Genomic DNA, 16,516 nt, shown 5'->3' on the forward strand with positions numbered 1-16,516 from the left:
GGAGTAGAAGTTCAAATCTTCCAGACAGTCAAAGATAAGCTAAAAACAGCAGCAAAAAGAACAACAACAGAAGATGCTTTAGTTTAATTTGGGATTTATGTAAATTGACCACTGTGGCCATGGAGTCATTGTCACTCTCAGGGAGATGTTCGGAATCTCTGAGACTGTAGAGTGGAGGCTGTGGCGTTCCACTCGGATGCTGCTTCAGAACAGAGGTACTCATTCCTGCAGTGGCTAGAAGTGTGGCAGCTGAAGACTCTTAGCTGATTCTCCTCCAGGAGTTGGCCATCAGTGCTGCCTTGCCCAAGGACATGTGCCCTCCCTGGGGACAGCCCATGTCCAATGTCTGGTCCTTGTGCTTCAAGGCAGGACAACTATGAAAGGCCATCTGAGCCCCAGAGCTCTCCATAAGATTTGTTGGGGCCTCTGTTGTGCATGTGTCACAGCCAGCCTTTGTCCTGGCTCAATCCTAAAAGCAATCCCCAAAGAAAGCTGTTACATGCAATTTCAGAGTCTCAGAGTCTGTCCCCCGGGGCACGTGACCTACCACAGATTTTTTCAAAACAGGTAAAATATGTCAGGACTTGCTGGAGCGAAAAGCCCCTGGACATCTGCCATAGCTATTCTCCTTTATTCCAGGGAAAAACAAATCCTTCTCATAAGGAATTCTTAGAACTCCCTTGCTATGAAAGAAACTAGCTTCATCTCCAAACAACCCTCAGAGATGAGATGGGCACTGACCTACCCCAGAGACAGCATCTGTATGTGCCATTTCCCTCTTGGCATTTAAATGGAAGACATTGTGATCAATAGATGTTTCAAGGAGCCATTAAAATGCTTCTTCACTGATACCTATAGAAGGCTAATTATAAAAGATAAAAAGGAAATGTTTATTCTTATCGTATGACCTAGAAACTGTTTTCTGAGCTAAATATATGACAACTTTATGTGTATGCTATAAAAAGCAAAATCTTTTAAGAAAATTCTTTGGGATAAAAACTGAACATTGATAAAATTTTATCCCTACATTACTTTATTTTTGGTTCTGAGAATTGTAAGAGGATATCATAATAATAGCTGTCATTTACTGAAAATTTGCTGTGCACCAGTAGCATGCTAAGTGCTTTATGGATTGTCAAAAAAATGATTAAAGAAGACAATTTAGGTGATACAAGCAAACTTTATTTAGCACGTCATGAAGTAGACAGTCTCCTTTCAGAGAGCTGCAAAATGGGGTGGATGGCAGGAAGCTTTTATAGGATAAAGAATAAAGAACAAGCAAGAGCAAAATAGAAAATATCTGATTGACTGGAGCCATATAGTCAATCTTGGGGTGAGAATGCCTGGAATTGGTGTGGTGGTTGGAGATTGGCTGAATGGATGTACTGCTTTCTGGTCAAACAGAGCATTTACAAGGGCAGGAAGGCGATCTGAGTTTCCATTTGCTGACGTGACACCCCAGGCACGGCCAGCTCCATCTTGGACCTAGAAAGTTATTTCAACAATATATATCATCAGATTTAATGTTTGTAGCATCCTTGTGAAATTATTACTATTCCCATTATACAAATCAGGTAATCAAAGCACAGAAGGGCTAAGTAACTTGCACAGGGTCACGTAGTTGGAGGGCAGAGCTAGAATTTGTACCTAGATAGAACAAAGTTTTAGCCCATATGCTTAACCACTGTGCCTCATTTCCCCACCCCAGTCATTGATAATTCTTTTATTTTAAAGGTGGAATGTTTTTGTCCAGCACATCAAAATTCTTTAGCATTATCTCTTAAAAACTGTTGCTGAGGAAAATGCCTGGACTGGAGACTAGTTTTGCAATGGAAGGATGGGAGAAAGCAGATGCTCTCCTCATATACTCAGGCTTCCTACACATGTCTTTGTCATCAATATCTTACCCAGAGACTTGAATTTGCTCTGAAATTCGAGGAATTATGGGAATTATGACTATTTCACCATAAATGTGACTACTCTCTTGTTGTCACTTCTGTCCTGGTCCTGAGTTCTTAGCACATCAGCAACCAAAGATTGACTCAATTCTTTAACGATGCTTCGAGTTTATTCTGGGTACTTTGTTAATTTCTTAGTTATTTGAATACTTGTAGTTTTAAATCCTTTTACACTGAAGCCCGCATGTTCTCATGCTCCATATCTGACTAGAAGTAAGAGGTTTACGAAAATTTTTTTAGGTAAGTGAGGGAGGCTACTGGTGCACCAGACCTTCTCTTCCAAACTTCTTGAGTGTTGTTCATAAACATGCTTCTTATTCCTCAATAAAATGGGCATCTGTTGATTTGCAACTTGCGGGCTTCAGATATATGGCTTCTAAGTTCTATTTCATATACTAAAGTCAGGCTATCAACCTAGGCAGGTGGATTAGCAGAGTATGGATGCTTACTTGGTTCCTTATATTCAAGCAGACACCTGCCAACATGGTAGCTTATGGTGGATTGATCATAAATTTGGTCATTCTTTTCCAGTTTGAAAATCCCCTTATTTCAAAAGTTTAGGGCTGACCACAGCCTAGAGCTGAAAAGCATATTCAAGGCTGGAAGCTGAGCAGAACTTATGGTATCAAATCTGTATCTTCCTGCTTCAGTAGCTTTGAAAGGAGATCCCAGTTAATGAAATAGAGTGAAAAAGGAATAATGTACTTTTTTTGGGTACTTTTACTGAGGTGTGTGTAATTATATCATGTAAATGTATTTACAGTAAAAATGTACAAATCTTAAATTTTGAAAAATTTACATATCCGGATTAAGACATAGAACATTTCCACCACTCTAGAAAATTCCCTTATGCCCCTTCCCAGTCTATACCCCCACCTCACCCTAGGAAGTTTCTGATTAATCTCCCAAATTTGCTTTGCCTGTTTGCCTATTTTTGAAATTCACATAAATGGAATCACATAGTACGGATTTTTTTGTGTCTGGCTTCCCCACTGCCCGCCAACTCACTGTCCCTGAGATTGATCCATGTTCTTTCATGCATCAGTAGTTCATTCCTTTTTAGTCACTGCTAAGTCACATTCTATTGTATAAATATACCACAACTTGTTTATCCATTTTCCTATTGATGGATATCATATTGTTTTCAGTTTCTGACTACCATGCATAAAAGCGCAAGGAACATTCTTCTACAATTTACTTTGTGGACATCTGTTTTCATTTCTTTTTGGTGAACACTGAGAAGAATTGCAGGATCATAAGAAATATTTGGCATTTTAGGTTTTTAAATTTTAACCATTCTAGTGGGTGTGTAGTGTTATTTCATTGTGGTTTTAATGTGCATTTCCCTAATGACTAATGATGTTGAGCATATTTATATTTTCTTTTGTGAAATATCTGTTCAAGCCTGTTGCCCATTTTTGGGGGGTTTTCTTTTGAAAAATTACTTAATTGTAGGAGATCTTTATATGGCCTGAATACATATCCTTTGTCAAATATGTATGCGTTTAGTGTCGAATTTGTATCCTCTCCTGGCCTTTTATCTTTGTACTTTTGCTTTATTCTTAAGTAGTTGCTCTGGAGACTACAATATATCTATCTAACTTGCTACAGTATATCTTGGGTTAATATAATACCACTCTATGTGTAATGTACTATGATTACAACAGTATATGGGCTTCCCCCGCTAGCCAAAAATTCTCTTTGCACCACTTTGCTTTTAGGAAAGACCTACATTAGTACCTATTTTCACTAACCAAAACAGATCCAAAGGGGATTTTCACTTTTATGAAAAAAAGGCAAAATCAAAAATAAGTGTTGAGCTTTTGTTTTGCAGTGAGCCATTTTAGCGGCCAAGCGTACTGTGTGTTTCAGGTCTTCCACAGCAGCCGAAGCAGATGATGCAATTCAACCTTTGACGTGGAAGAAAGTGTAGAGGTTAGTGATCTGCCTGTCCTGGTGGATTCAGAGGAGCTGTTACTAGGTGGTTAATAGCTGACCCTCTTCGTCTCTCTCCTACGCCCCAGTCCCCTGTACCTTCCACCACTCCAACCTCCGACAACTCAGGCTAACACCCCATCATCACCACCACCACCTCTCAGCCTTCCACTGTGCTCACTCTCTTCCCTTTGCTGGTAAGTGAAACCACGCTGTAGAGACATGATTTCTACCTTGTCTAAGCTGTGTATTTATCCTATCATTCCTGCTTTTACTATACGGTAGTGTTATTTTAGGGTTTATGTGTCATTTGGTATGATTGGTAAGTTACTTTTTGGGTCTGGGAGCACTCAGAAATTTCTTCCGTATAAATAAACAGTAATTGCTTCTTTGCTTTATGCCATTGCCCCTTAAGAAACATTTCATAGGAACGTTCTACTTTTGGATAACGGGGGAAACCTGATATTCCATTTGCCTTCCCTGTCCTTTTTGAAATTGCTGTCATATAAATTGCTACTACATATGTTACAAACCCCAAAATACAATGTTGTTCCTTTTTTCATTTTTTGCAGGGAAAGATTGGCCCTGAGCTAGCATCTGTTGCCAATCTTCCTGCTTTTGTTTTCTCCCCAAAGCCCCAGTGCATGGTTGTACCTTCTAGTTGTAAGTCCTTCTAGTTCTTCTATGTGAGCTGCCGCCACAGCATGGCAACTGACAGATAGGCGGTGTGGTTCTGCAATCGGGAAATGACCCCAGGCCTCCAAAGCAGTGAGCGTGCGGAACTTTAACCGCTAGGCCATCAGGGCTGGCTCATGATGTTTTTACTTTTACTTTAAACAAATATCTCTAAAAGAAATTGGGAAAAAATAGTCCATATTATATATTTATATTTTATATATTATATAATATTATATATTTACCAACTCACTTACCGTTTCAGGCACTTTTTAAACCTTCATGTAGAACCAAATTACCAATTTTCAAACAATCATCATTTCGCTTCAGCCTGAAGAACGTGGTTTAGCATTTCTCACAGTATAGGTCTGCTCTCGATGGATTCTCCCAGCTTTAATCTACATGACAATGTCTGTATTTCATCTTTGTTTTGAAGGATATTATTACTGGATATATAGAATTCTGGGTTGACAAACCTTTTGTTTATTTATTTTTTTTGGAAGCAGAATTGCATTGTTTTCCTTGAGAAGTCAGCCATCATTTTTCTTGTCCTTCTTTATATTGTTCATATGTCTGCTTTTAGGATATTCTCTTTATCTTTGCTTTTCAGAATTTGTTACTATATGCCTGTAATGTGTGGCCATTGTTCTTTCAAATATTTTTTTTCTGATCCAATCCTGTTCTTCGAAGACTCTGCTTGACTATATGTTTGACAACTTGATACTGTCCCATAGATCATTAACGGTCTGTTCAACTTTTTCTTTAGTCATTTTTTCTTTTCCTTTATTTTGGATAAGTTCTTTGTGTGTGAAATTCAACATCAGGGCCCCCTCAGAGACAGTTTCTGTTTACTGATATTTTTCCTGAATGTAGCTCATACCGTCTTATTTCTTTGCCTATCTCGTATGATTTGGTTGAAAACCGAGCAATTTAGAAAATATATTACAGTAAAACTCCAGATTCTGATTCTTTTCCCCTGAAGGTTGCTGTCATTTAGTGGTTTTTGCTGTTGCTGCTGTCGTTTTAGGAAGTTCTCTGGACTTTAATCTGCACAGGCTGTCTCCTGCATGATGTCAGGCAATTGTTTTGTTTCTTAAATTCTTATTTTCATTTTATTAGCCTGGCTTCCTAGGCGGCTTCTGTGTCTGCACGGCTCAGTGGTCAACCCAAGACTGGTCATAGGTTGTGCTTAAACAGCCCCAGCCAGCAGAGCTGCCACCCTCTGCCGACGGGTCTGTGTGTGCAGCAGGAGCATGTTCAAAGTCAGGCAGCTTGCAAGTCTGCCCTGGATTGTACTTTCTCTTGGGCCCTCTTGGTCTCCCCTGTGGGTGGGGATCTTATCTGGGCCTACCCAGCCTGGGGTCTTATCTAGGCCTTCTGTCCTGCTCTCATTTCCAGGATCTCCTCGTTAAATGGATGTCTGCTTGGTCTGCCAGTCTGCTACTCGCCCCAACTGGGCCTGCATCCTCAGGCTACGAGAGCTGTGGGGTTCCCCTTTTATTTCCTACCAGTTTTGCTCCTCTTACTGACAGTCCCACTGGGCATGAGTGAGCCTCTCTAGCAGGGAAGCGGCTGGTTTTCCGGGTTGGCCCTGCACTGGTAGAATCGCCACGCTGCCCGAGCTGGAGGGATGGTGACAGCAGCCTTGGCAAGAATGCCGCAGATTTCATCTGTTCTGACACAAAGTGTATCAGTTTTTTTTAATAAGCAAACACTTCTCAATTTGTCGTTTGCCTTTACTTAGTTTCCAAAGCCCTGAAATGGTTATTTTGCCAATTTTCTCCAATTTTATAGTTGCTTTCTGGGGAAGAAGATTTACTGACTTCTTTATTCTATCATAGTCAGAAATCTTGCCCTCACAGATATTTCTTTCTTTCTTTTGGTGAGGAAGATTGGCCCTGAGCTACTATCTGTTGCCAATCTTCCTGTTTTTCTTGAGGAAGATTGTTGCCGAGCTAACATCTGTGCCCATCTTCCTCTATTTTGTGTGTGGGACATGGCCAGCCACAGCATGGCTTGATGAGCAGGGTGTAGGTCCATGCCCAGGATCCGAACCTTGAATCCTGGGCCACGGAAGTGGAGCACACCAACTTAACCACTACGCCTGGGGACAGCCCCCGCTGATGGATATATTTTGACAAAGGATAGGAGAGGCAGAAAAAGATAAAGCATGATGCAGCTACTGGGAACAGTATTCCCTGTCATTTATAAACCTGTAACCAAACCACCAGGCTGTTGGTTCAGAAGCTTAAACGTCCTTGAATAATTTTTTTAACCATTGACTCAAAGGTGAAATGTGTTTAATGATATACGTAATCATTGTGCCATGAGAGTTAAATATCAGTGATAAAGAATTCACAGAAAAATAGATAATTATTCACAGAAAAATATATACAATTATTAACACCTTACCTAGCCCAGAAAATCGTTAGATTTTTCTTATCATGAGATTGATTATAGATCCTGGAAGACTATCTAGATCAACATTTTTCCTTGATACTCCACGTAGTGATAACTGACACCATCCTAACTCATTCCTATTACGTGGTAAATGTCCTGTCCCTTGCTTCCTCATTTCTGTATGATATTAGGGACATAAAGAAGTTATTCCCTTTATCCCTGCTCCAACCCTCCCAAACCTTTCCTAGGACCCCCGATTCCCTTAACTAGAAGCAGAGCTCTTTCCTTCAATAAGTGAGGAAAGGTAGTTAACACACAGGGGTGACCCCTTATCAACCCATTGCCATGTGGTTGCAACACAGCCTTCCCCACTTGTGTGAAGAAAGCAGTTTGTGGGAAACCTGAAGGCCCTGGCCCTGAGGAAATAGGAGAGAAAAGGCATGCTCCTGGGCATCAGGAAGCTGGCGCCGTTTAACAGGAGGCTTCTCTGACCTCATTCCGCCTTATATCACCCATCCGCCTTGCATCACCTGGCTCACCTTCCTCCAAGCTCTGGCAAGCAGGGCTGCTCACCGCCGGCCTCCAGGCCAGTGTGGAAATCCCCACTTGGAGAGAAATCCCAAAAGAGCCCTAGGGCATCCGAGGGCCCTGAGGGGCTGTGGGGAGGTGAGGGGTGCCAGCCTCTCCAAATGTCGTCCCCGGTACTTGGAGCAGCAATTGAGTTGTCTAGAGACCCACTGATTTTCAGTAAACTTCCGCTAGGTCTCCTGTGACATTTTTTTCTGGGCTCAAGGACTGCACTAATTAAGCTTTACCCTTTGTATTGTCATTTGTGTGTTGTGTGTCCTTCACCAGATTTCAGGTGGGGTGGGGTGGCATCTCTTCTGATGCTATTTTCCTTCGTATATCCCTTCCCTATTTCTCTGCAGGCCCAGCTTTTAACATCTAGCATGAACTCATCAGACCAATTTTATCTGTTGTTCCAAATAGAATATAAAATATTCTGGCAACTCTCAAAGGCAGTGTTTCTCCATCGTGACTGCTCATTAGAATCAGCGGAGGAATTTTTAAAACCCAGGCTGCTCTTGAGACCAATGAAATCAGACTCTCTGGTGATGGGATCCAGGCGGCCAGTGCTAAGAAACAATGCTCTCATGGAAAGTAGAAGCTTTATGTAGCATGCTAATATTTGTCTTTACTATTTTATCTTAAATCAACATTTCCCACATCCTTCAGGGACACATTCGAATATTAGTTGGCAGAAGGAACAGCAATGCAGAAACTGAATTATATCACGCTTTCATTGCAGTGTGTCAATATATCTGAGGTCATGTTGGCCAAATGCCCCTCAGTGTCCTTGTATTCAGCAGCTTCTTTGGTGACTGACGGCCTAGGAGAGGTTTGCCACATGAGAGCAAATAAGAAAAAAAACCCTGTCGATGTGAAGCATGTCAGATTTCAAAGGCTGCTGGCCCATTATGTAAAATGCAATGACACATTAGTACAAATATTTACCTTCGCCTGGCTCCCCTGGAGTCTTTGTTCTCATTTAAACACTGAATGGCCATTGACTTCTTTTCAAAGAGAAAAAAGGAGAGTGATAAATCTTTCACTACCTTCTCCACACAAATTTCCTTTTTGAGATTGAGATTTTCCACCCTTGCTTTTTCTACGACAAGATCACCACTATTTCAAGTTCTTGGTTCATTTCTCTAACCTCAGAGACAGATGCAGCTTGCTCTACACCGTGGACAGAAAGTTGGCTAAAAAACAAAAAAACAAAAAAACAGCAAATATTTCTCAGATATTTGTCGAATCTCAAACGAGCACCAACCAACTTTTGAGTTTTCTCCTTTGAACGAGAAGATGAGTGGAAGAGCGAGGATAAGTTTTAAGGACCTGTAGGAATGCTTTTAGCACTGGTGCTTAGAAAGGTAGTGGCAAAGGGTATGAGGCCATGGACGCTGTGCAAAGCCTGCAGCTCTGTGCTTGGTGGGGTGCTCCTCTATTTTAGATAGGGACGGCATCAGAGAGTTAGCCATTGGGAAGAATTTCCTGGCATGAGAGGGGCGAGAGGTGAGACTCCATCATTGGGTAGAATTTTAGCAATTCCATTTTAGAATTTTTTCTCGGCAGGGAGGGAGGTTGGGTTTTTTTCTTTTTTAAAGAAAGACTCAGACTGATTTCTAGATGTGTGAAATCTTATTCTTGAGACAAGAATTTAACAACTCCTGAGAGTTCCTGTTAGGCCTGTAATTCTAGAAGACATTATGTTCAGGGCAGTTTAAAGCAAAAACATTCAACTTTGCTTATTTCAAGACTTAATACGTGTGCCAAGTTTCCCCATCTTTTACAAGTTTGTTAGATATGTTTCTGTACTCATTAGAAAGAATAAATGATAACTTGGACTAGAAGGCTCAGGGCCACCGCATATGACACGCGTGTTGTGCAGTACCAATGCCAGGGGCCCCATAACTGAGACTGCATTGGGGGTAGTGTTCTCTGGAGCTGTGAATTCACTGGTCCTGGGGAAGAGCCTGAGCTTCATGCCAGTCATGGCAGGGTGGAATCACAGTTAGCGTTGCCTGCCTACAATTTTCAATTGCCTAGGTATTTAAGGTTCTTCACTGCTTTTATTTTAAAATCTAGTCTATATATCACTAATTTAGTCCATGTTAGGCGACATTGCATACCTGTAGGAGGAAAATCCAGTGGTGTAATAGAAAAAGATGCTTTGATAACACATGCATCATTTCTTTCGGCAATAAAATTCCTACTAGGAAAGGTCAGTGGATGCGTTGGTCATTGTCTCAAATTGTCCTCTTCCTGTCGATAGCACCATAGCTATTTTCCCAGTGGAGGTCAGAAATATGATTTGCCTTGTGGAATAATCTGAGCCAGAAATGATTATTATTACTGTTATTTTCTCTTAATCCATCTGGTCATTCCCGTTGTGAAATACTAGCTTAGCACTCCCCAAGAGTCACAGGAAAGTGGAGGAATTGCTTGGCTTGGTTCTCTGGGGTGAGCATCACTTGCCATTGTCATACTGAGGGTTGTCTCTCAGCCCAATCACCTGGACTGCACATGGTTCTGAAACTTGGGTGCCCCTTGGACTCTCCCAGAAGTAGAGGAGATGGTCCACCCAGTGCAGAGCCAAGCTGGGATGGTGTAGATATGGAGGGTGCTGTGCTTTTAAGAAGTGACAGGAAGATTCCCAAGCTAATGGGCTATTCCTGGGTCCCTTCTGTAGGAGGATTTGCTGGATGGTTATGCTAGTTCACACTGAGTATTTGAAGACCTTCACTCACATATTTAATGGTTTACGAGCCTGTAATATTAAAAAGACTAGGCTAAGTGTAGAATATAACGTAAGACACAAGTTTTCCCCATTCCAGGAACTTATAACCTTGTTGAGGGAAAAACCATCCATGAAATTGTTAAACACCAGCATGTTGGAGGATGTCCCCAGGGTGGTTTGGAGTGATCAGGCAGATGCTGTGGAAGAAGCAGGTCTTGAGTTGAACCTTGAAACTTGTACAGAGCATTGCTAAGTGGAAGGGAGGGAAGAACGTACTCTGCGTAGTAGTGGACTACAATAGCTTGGACCAAACTGGGGTTCAGAGTTTCGTGCCAGGAAACTGGAGCCATTGTAGTGACTTCTACACGTTTGTTCAAGGATTTAGCTGATGTTGTGCCTTGAGACCTAGTAAGGCTTTGGACTTTCTCTAGAATATGTCCTCGGATGCGTGGTAGGACCGTTCCAATGTGTTGGACCAGCACTGTACTGAAGGCTGGATGCTCTGGATCATAGATGGCAGCAGACAGCACGACAGAGTAGGACATGGGGAGCTGTTTCCACTGTTTGTTATGACTCTTACTAATAGCATCCTGCTCGCTGTTTGGCTTGGCCTGGTTTCTTTTGAGCTCTGTGCCTATCTGTGGGTTGAAGGTAATTTGTGGTGTTACTGCTTTATTGATCTTTTCCTCTCCTGAGAGAGAAAATGTAATTTAGAGCTTGAGATTATTCTGGATTATCCTGGATTATTCTGGTTTATTCTGCAGCTTCATCTCAGAAATCCAAGCTGGCTCCTCAAGGATGAAGAGACAAGGCCCTCTCTAGCCAGGGTTCCTCAGACTTCAGTGTGCCTATGACTTGCTTGGGGATCTTATTTAAAAGGTCCTGATTCATTAAATCTAAGATGCAGCTCAATATTCTGCATTTCTAGTAAGGCCTGAGGTGATGCTGATGCTGAGGGTCTGAGGACTACTCTTAGTTTCAAGCCTCAGGGCATAGTACGGATGATTATGGCAACAGAGTGGCCCAGGAAGGTTGAGTGTGGGAAGGAGCAGGATGGAATGGAAATACTTTTCATATGAGATTATAGCCGCCCAGGCTCCCACATAGACTTGACAATGAGTCATGGTCACTATCCACCCAGACCTTTGCTTCGCATTAGAAGGTGCTCCCCTAAGACATGCCCACGCTGAAGCCTCAGGAATACCATGCTTTTCCCATGAAAAGCCCAGTGAAGAAGCTTGTAACTTCCCAGCGGTGAAAGAGACAGGGAAGCCAAATCCTCGGTGGGTTTCGCCTTTTCCCCTCATCAACTGCATGGCTAATTGGAAGGCGAATCTGGTGGTTCCTTCCACTCTATTCAACTCAGTGTGTGTTTATGGCAAGTCTGCTCTGGGTCTAACACTGTGCTAAGTATGTGGATTTCTGATGAAGGGTGAAAAGTGGTCTCTGCTGTCCAGGGACTTGCTGTATTATTGGGAAGAAGAAAACAGAACACTGACAAGCAGTGAAAGAATAACATGAGACAGCAGGGCTATAATTATGTGCTAAATTGAATATAATCAAGTGCCAAATCTATGACACAAGCAGTAAGTGCTGTGAAAAATCAGGGAGAGTTTGGATATTGGCTTGGCTCCCTGAAACTCAAATTATAGTTTTCAATCGAGAGCTCTATTGTTTGATTTGTATTGGGGTTTTGGAGATCTTGTGGATACAGAATTTGGAGCTACTGGGTGAGAAAGGGAAGGGCTGAGTCCAGCACAGAAACACAGTTCGCTTGTTTCAGGTACTAAGACCCCCACCATGAATGCAAATCGCACCTCCCACCCCAGCCTTCCCATCCCCACAGTGAATGAAGCATTTCTTTAAATGAAACCACCCCTAGATAATGAGATCATTGCTGCACTGTGCTGGGTTTGACTGGACACTCCCACAGCTTGTCGGAGATTCCGACCTAGAGTGAGTTCTTTCCATAGATCATGAATAATAATGGGGCTTAATGGGAAAGGTCATCGTGGAATCTCAGGGCAGATACCTTCCAGTTTATCGATGGGGCAGACAAAAGGAGAAGGGGCTGGGAAAGGCCCTCAAAGGCACAGAGAGAGTGCCTATCTTTTATCTTGTCCGTGAAAGCCCTGTGGAAGAACAATGCCATTCAGTACTTACATAGCACTTTAAACTCTTTCATAAGCAGCAGCTGGTAAGGTCTTGCATGACACCCCTGGAGAGCAAATGCACATTGGTCTTCCCTGATTTCTGAGAGTGAATCATGGGCACGGAGCCTTTATGTGTCTGGTGGAAACACTCATGCATCCCTTGGCCTGCCAAACTGGGGGACTGGGCCAAGCCCACATGGCCAAACCTATCAGGTGACTTAGCTGTGTCATGCATGAACCAAACACCAATCCTCCACACCTCTCAAGGTCAGGAACAAATATCAGGTTCTCTGAATTGTCCCATGGAACACCCCTCTCCCAACTGGGACTGAGGGCAAGTTAGCACCTCTCCTGCCTGCCCGCTAGTCAGGTTAGGAGACTCACTCCCAGTTTCCTTCAGAGATCCTCCTCAGATGCTCTCGCCTGTCTGCACTGTGTCTTTTTTTTTTTGTGAGGAAGATTGTCCCTGAGCTAACATCTGTTGCCAATCTTCCTCTTTTTGCTTAAGGAAGATCATCACTGAGCTAACATCCATGACAATCTTCCTCTATTTTATGCGGGATGCCACCACAGGATGGCTTGACGAATGGTCCTAGGTCCACACCCGCCCGGGATCTGAACTTGTGAACCCTGGGCTGCTGAAGTGTATGGCACGAACTTAACCACTATTCCACCAGGCCAGCCCCTGTGTCTTGTTTTCATATCCTTTTCTGGATGAGTAGTCCAAGAGTTACAGAACCTCTTGTTGAATGCTTCCTGTGTGGACATTCCCGAAGCGATCTGTTTCATGCTCACTTGATATCTGAGACCGATTGTGGGGGTGCCTCAGGCTAGACTAAGGCAGGAAGTGTGTGCTTGTAAACTTTGGATCACACCAGCAGCTGTTTCCACTGATGGAAAAGACTGACAGGAAATGGCCAAAACTTATCTATAGGCTGAACTTGAAAGAAACCGTTTTCACTTGCTGGTCTTACCTTCTCTATCAAGAATCTTTGGAGGCCCAACAGGTTCCAGTTGGTGGCCCAGAGGCCAAGTCTGGCCCACAGATGTATTTTCTCTAGCTGGTCTTGTGGTTTGTAAAAATCTGAATTACTTTTTAACATTTTTAAATGAACTTATTTTTATATAAAAATTGGGATTTCTGGCTTCTCTTGAAAAAACTTTGAGGAGCTGGCAACCCTGGGCCCATCTTCTGCTTGGAAACGTTGACCTGAAGCTGCAGAGCGAGCCCCTGCTCTTCACTCTGTCCTGCCCCCTCGGCCCACTGCCCCCATTTCTTCACTAGCCCAGGCCCTGTGAGCATTTGGGTTTTTGACCTTGATGAGTCGCAGATACAGCCTGCATTTATTTCATCTTGATATTAGGGGTGCTGTGCCTAAGACAGACAAGAGATCAGGGTAGGTTTGGCTAGTAGTGATTCAGGAAAAGTGGAATGTTGATTTTGGGACAGCTCAGAAATGCTCCAAACTAGAGGCAGAAAAATAATCTCTGAGTGCTTCTCAGATCGTCTGTGGAGAAGGACCAGTTTGTTTTCCACTTTCCAAGTCATCACAGACCTGTAGTTTCGTAAAATACAATATACGTGAATTCCTAGAAACACAAAAGAAATAGAAGACACACAAAATACAAGGCAAATTTTATGATTAGAGTCTACAGGCATAAAAATTATTTTAATAAATGTGATCAGAATAAACATAATATGGGAAAAGAGAAAATAATTACAAAGTTTATACTGTTCATTTAATGCATGCATATAAGCTATAACTATAGAGAATCACTATTATAGCTTTCTATCTCTGCAGTTATGAACTAATGAAAAGTTATGAATGAGATGGCAATTTCCCATATTAAATGTCTATATGCACGCTTTTAATGAACAGCATGTACGTTAAATTTTAAGTTTTTTTAAATGCAATAAGTAAGCATGCTTCTTGCTTGTTAATTTAGCTAGTATAGTTAAATCGACAATGACATTCCTTATGGTGAAGATGTTTCTGTGTTTTGTTTCGATAACATTCCCAGTAGAGAATCTAGTCTCACAGAGGTATCTTGACATGAATGGGAGAATAAATTTTAAAGTAACTTCAGCAAACTCAGGATATGCATTTTTAACTTTTCTTCAAAATGAAGCAAATAATACAGTATTTGCAAAATTCATCTTTAATCTTTCATTAGTAGCAAATTTGGACAATTTATCCTGCAAAGTTAAAGTTAAAATTAATTTAACTTTCAATAAAAGGAATGGATATCAGATCCATTAATTTCCTCTTCGTGAATGTTCTTATAATGGAAAGTAAAATCCAAAACCTTCTCCAAAATTTCTCAGATGTATGGCAATAACTTTGCAGATGTGTAATTTCAAGATCATCACCTACTTTATTATTAGTTGCTGTTAAATTACAGGACATCAACACTCTGTAGAAATTGTTTGTCCAAGCTTCCAACTTTTCTTTTTCCCTTTCTTCTTATCTGCGCTTGAAAACATGTCATGTCCTTTATTTGAATGGAGTATTAAGATCTTTAAAAGTATAAAAGATATGCAACAAATAAGCATGACAGACTGTCTAATGCATATCTTTGAAATGTTAAAACTGGTTCTTTTCTTGTAGAAACACAATAGGTTTGTTCAGTTCAAATATTCCTGATGGAAATTTCCCTCTCAGGAACCATCATTGCACAGTAGTTGTTTATAATCAGCTTCCATATGATTAAAAGTAAAAAGAATGCCCTCAAATTTTACGAGTTAGCTTTTATGTACTTTACAACTTACACCAAGAGCACTTTTTAGTTCAGCCAACATTTTTGTTTTGTTTTCTTTTGGAATAAGACTTCTTGATGACGGAAGCATTCCCTTGATTTATATTGGGCACAGCTATTCCAGAATGCTTCCTGTTATGAGAGCTGTGCCATCAGAACATACTTCTAAAAATTTAAACTCCAAATCACAGTTGTTGATTAATACTTCATGGCTCTATATAGTTTAGAACTGGTTGTCTTTTTGAAAATGAAACTTAGAACACAAATTCTTCCTTTAAATCACCTTCATGTTCAAACTGCACATATGTGAAAAGGATGGACATTTTAGCAATATTTGTATATCTGTCTAGCTGCAATGAAAATTGTATTACCAGCTTTATTTGTTTTATAGTTGATCCTGCATGACGTTAAGTTTTGTGTCACTGGAAAATGGCCGTTGAGCCACCCTGTTTGACAAGATTCTCTCAACATTTCCAAGCAAATATCTTTTTTTTTTTTTTGAGGAAGATTAGCCCTGAGCTAACATCTGCCACCAATCCTCTTCTTTTTGCTGAGGAACACTGGCCCTGAGCTAACATCCATGCCCATCTTCCTCTACTTTATATGTGGAACACCTGCCATAGCATGGCTTGTCAAGCAGTGCCGTGTCCGCACCCAGGATCCGAACTGGTGAACCCCAGGCCACCAAAGTGGAACGTGCACACTTAACTGCTGTGCCACAGGGCTGGCCCCCAAGCAAACATCTTTGATGCATTCGTTCATTAATATTTAAACAAAGGCATGTGGGTCTTTAGACTTAGCAACTCAAAGTGTTATTTTATAAGAAGCCCACAAAGCACATTTGTTTCTGGTGGCTTTTTAATTCAAGATCCTTTCTTTTTAAAAAATGATTCTTTTGGTTTTGAATCTACCTTTTATGATTTGGCTGTAAGTATTCCTTAGGTCTTAATAGTTTCATTGATTAGCCAATATGTCTCTTCAAATAACACATTGTTATTTTAGCTCTTAGGCATCAATTATGACTGCAAAACTGAGCTCCGTATACAAAGGATCATGCTTTTAACTAAAACTGGTACAACTTTTTGATCTTTATTTCTTTGGACTCTAGTTTATTGTTATCACTGAGTTAGCATTATAGCTGTAATCAGGATGGGTTGATATTTTCTTGACAAAAATGTTCAGCGAAGCTTATTTTTTATCTATAAGTTGGGGTTAAAATTAATAACACCAATTTCAGTTCCCTAATATAGGTAATGAAGTTAAAAATAGATTTAAAATAGGCTTGATTAAAACTATTGTAAGAATGAATTATATCTACAAATTTTATTTACATATGC

At 41.1% G+C, this 16,516-nt stretch overlaps 1 long non-coding RNA gene across 2 annotated transcripts in view; it reads left to right on the forward strand.

Annotated features, from left to right (window-relative positions):
* Nucleotides 1-3,877: 3,877 nt before the first annotated feature.
* Nucleotides 3,878-16,516, forward strand: part of LOC111771612 (uncharacterized) — a 33,574-nt gene continuing 20,935 nt past the window's right edge. For both annotated transcript variants that reach the window (XR_011440281.1, XR_002805527.2), the window contains exon 1: nucleotides 3,878-4,090. This is a non-coding gene — a long non-coding RNA (uncharacterized lncRNA). The remainder of the gene's footprint in view (nucleotides 4,091-16,516) is intronic.

Source organism: Equus caballus, chromosome 1 (genome assembly GCF_041296265.1).
Source record: "Equus caballus isolate H_3958 breed thoroughbred chromosome 1, TB-T2T, whole genome shotgun sequence".
NCBI classification, from domain to species: domain Eukaryota; kingdom Metazoa; phylum Chordata; class Mammalia; order Perissodactyla; family Equidae; genus Equus; species Equus caballus.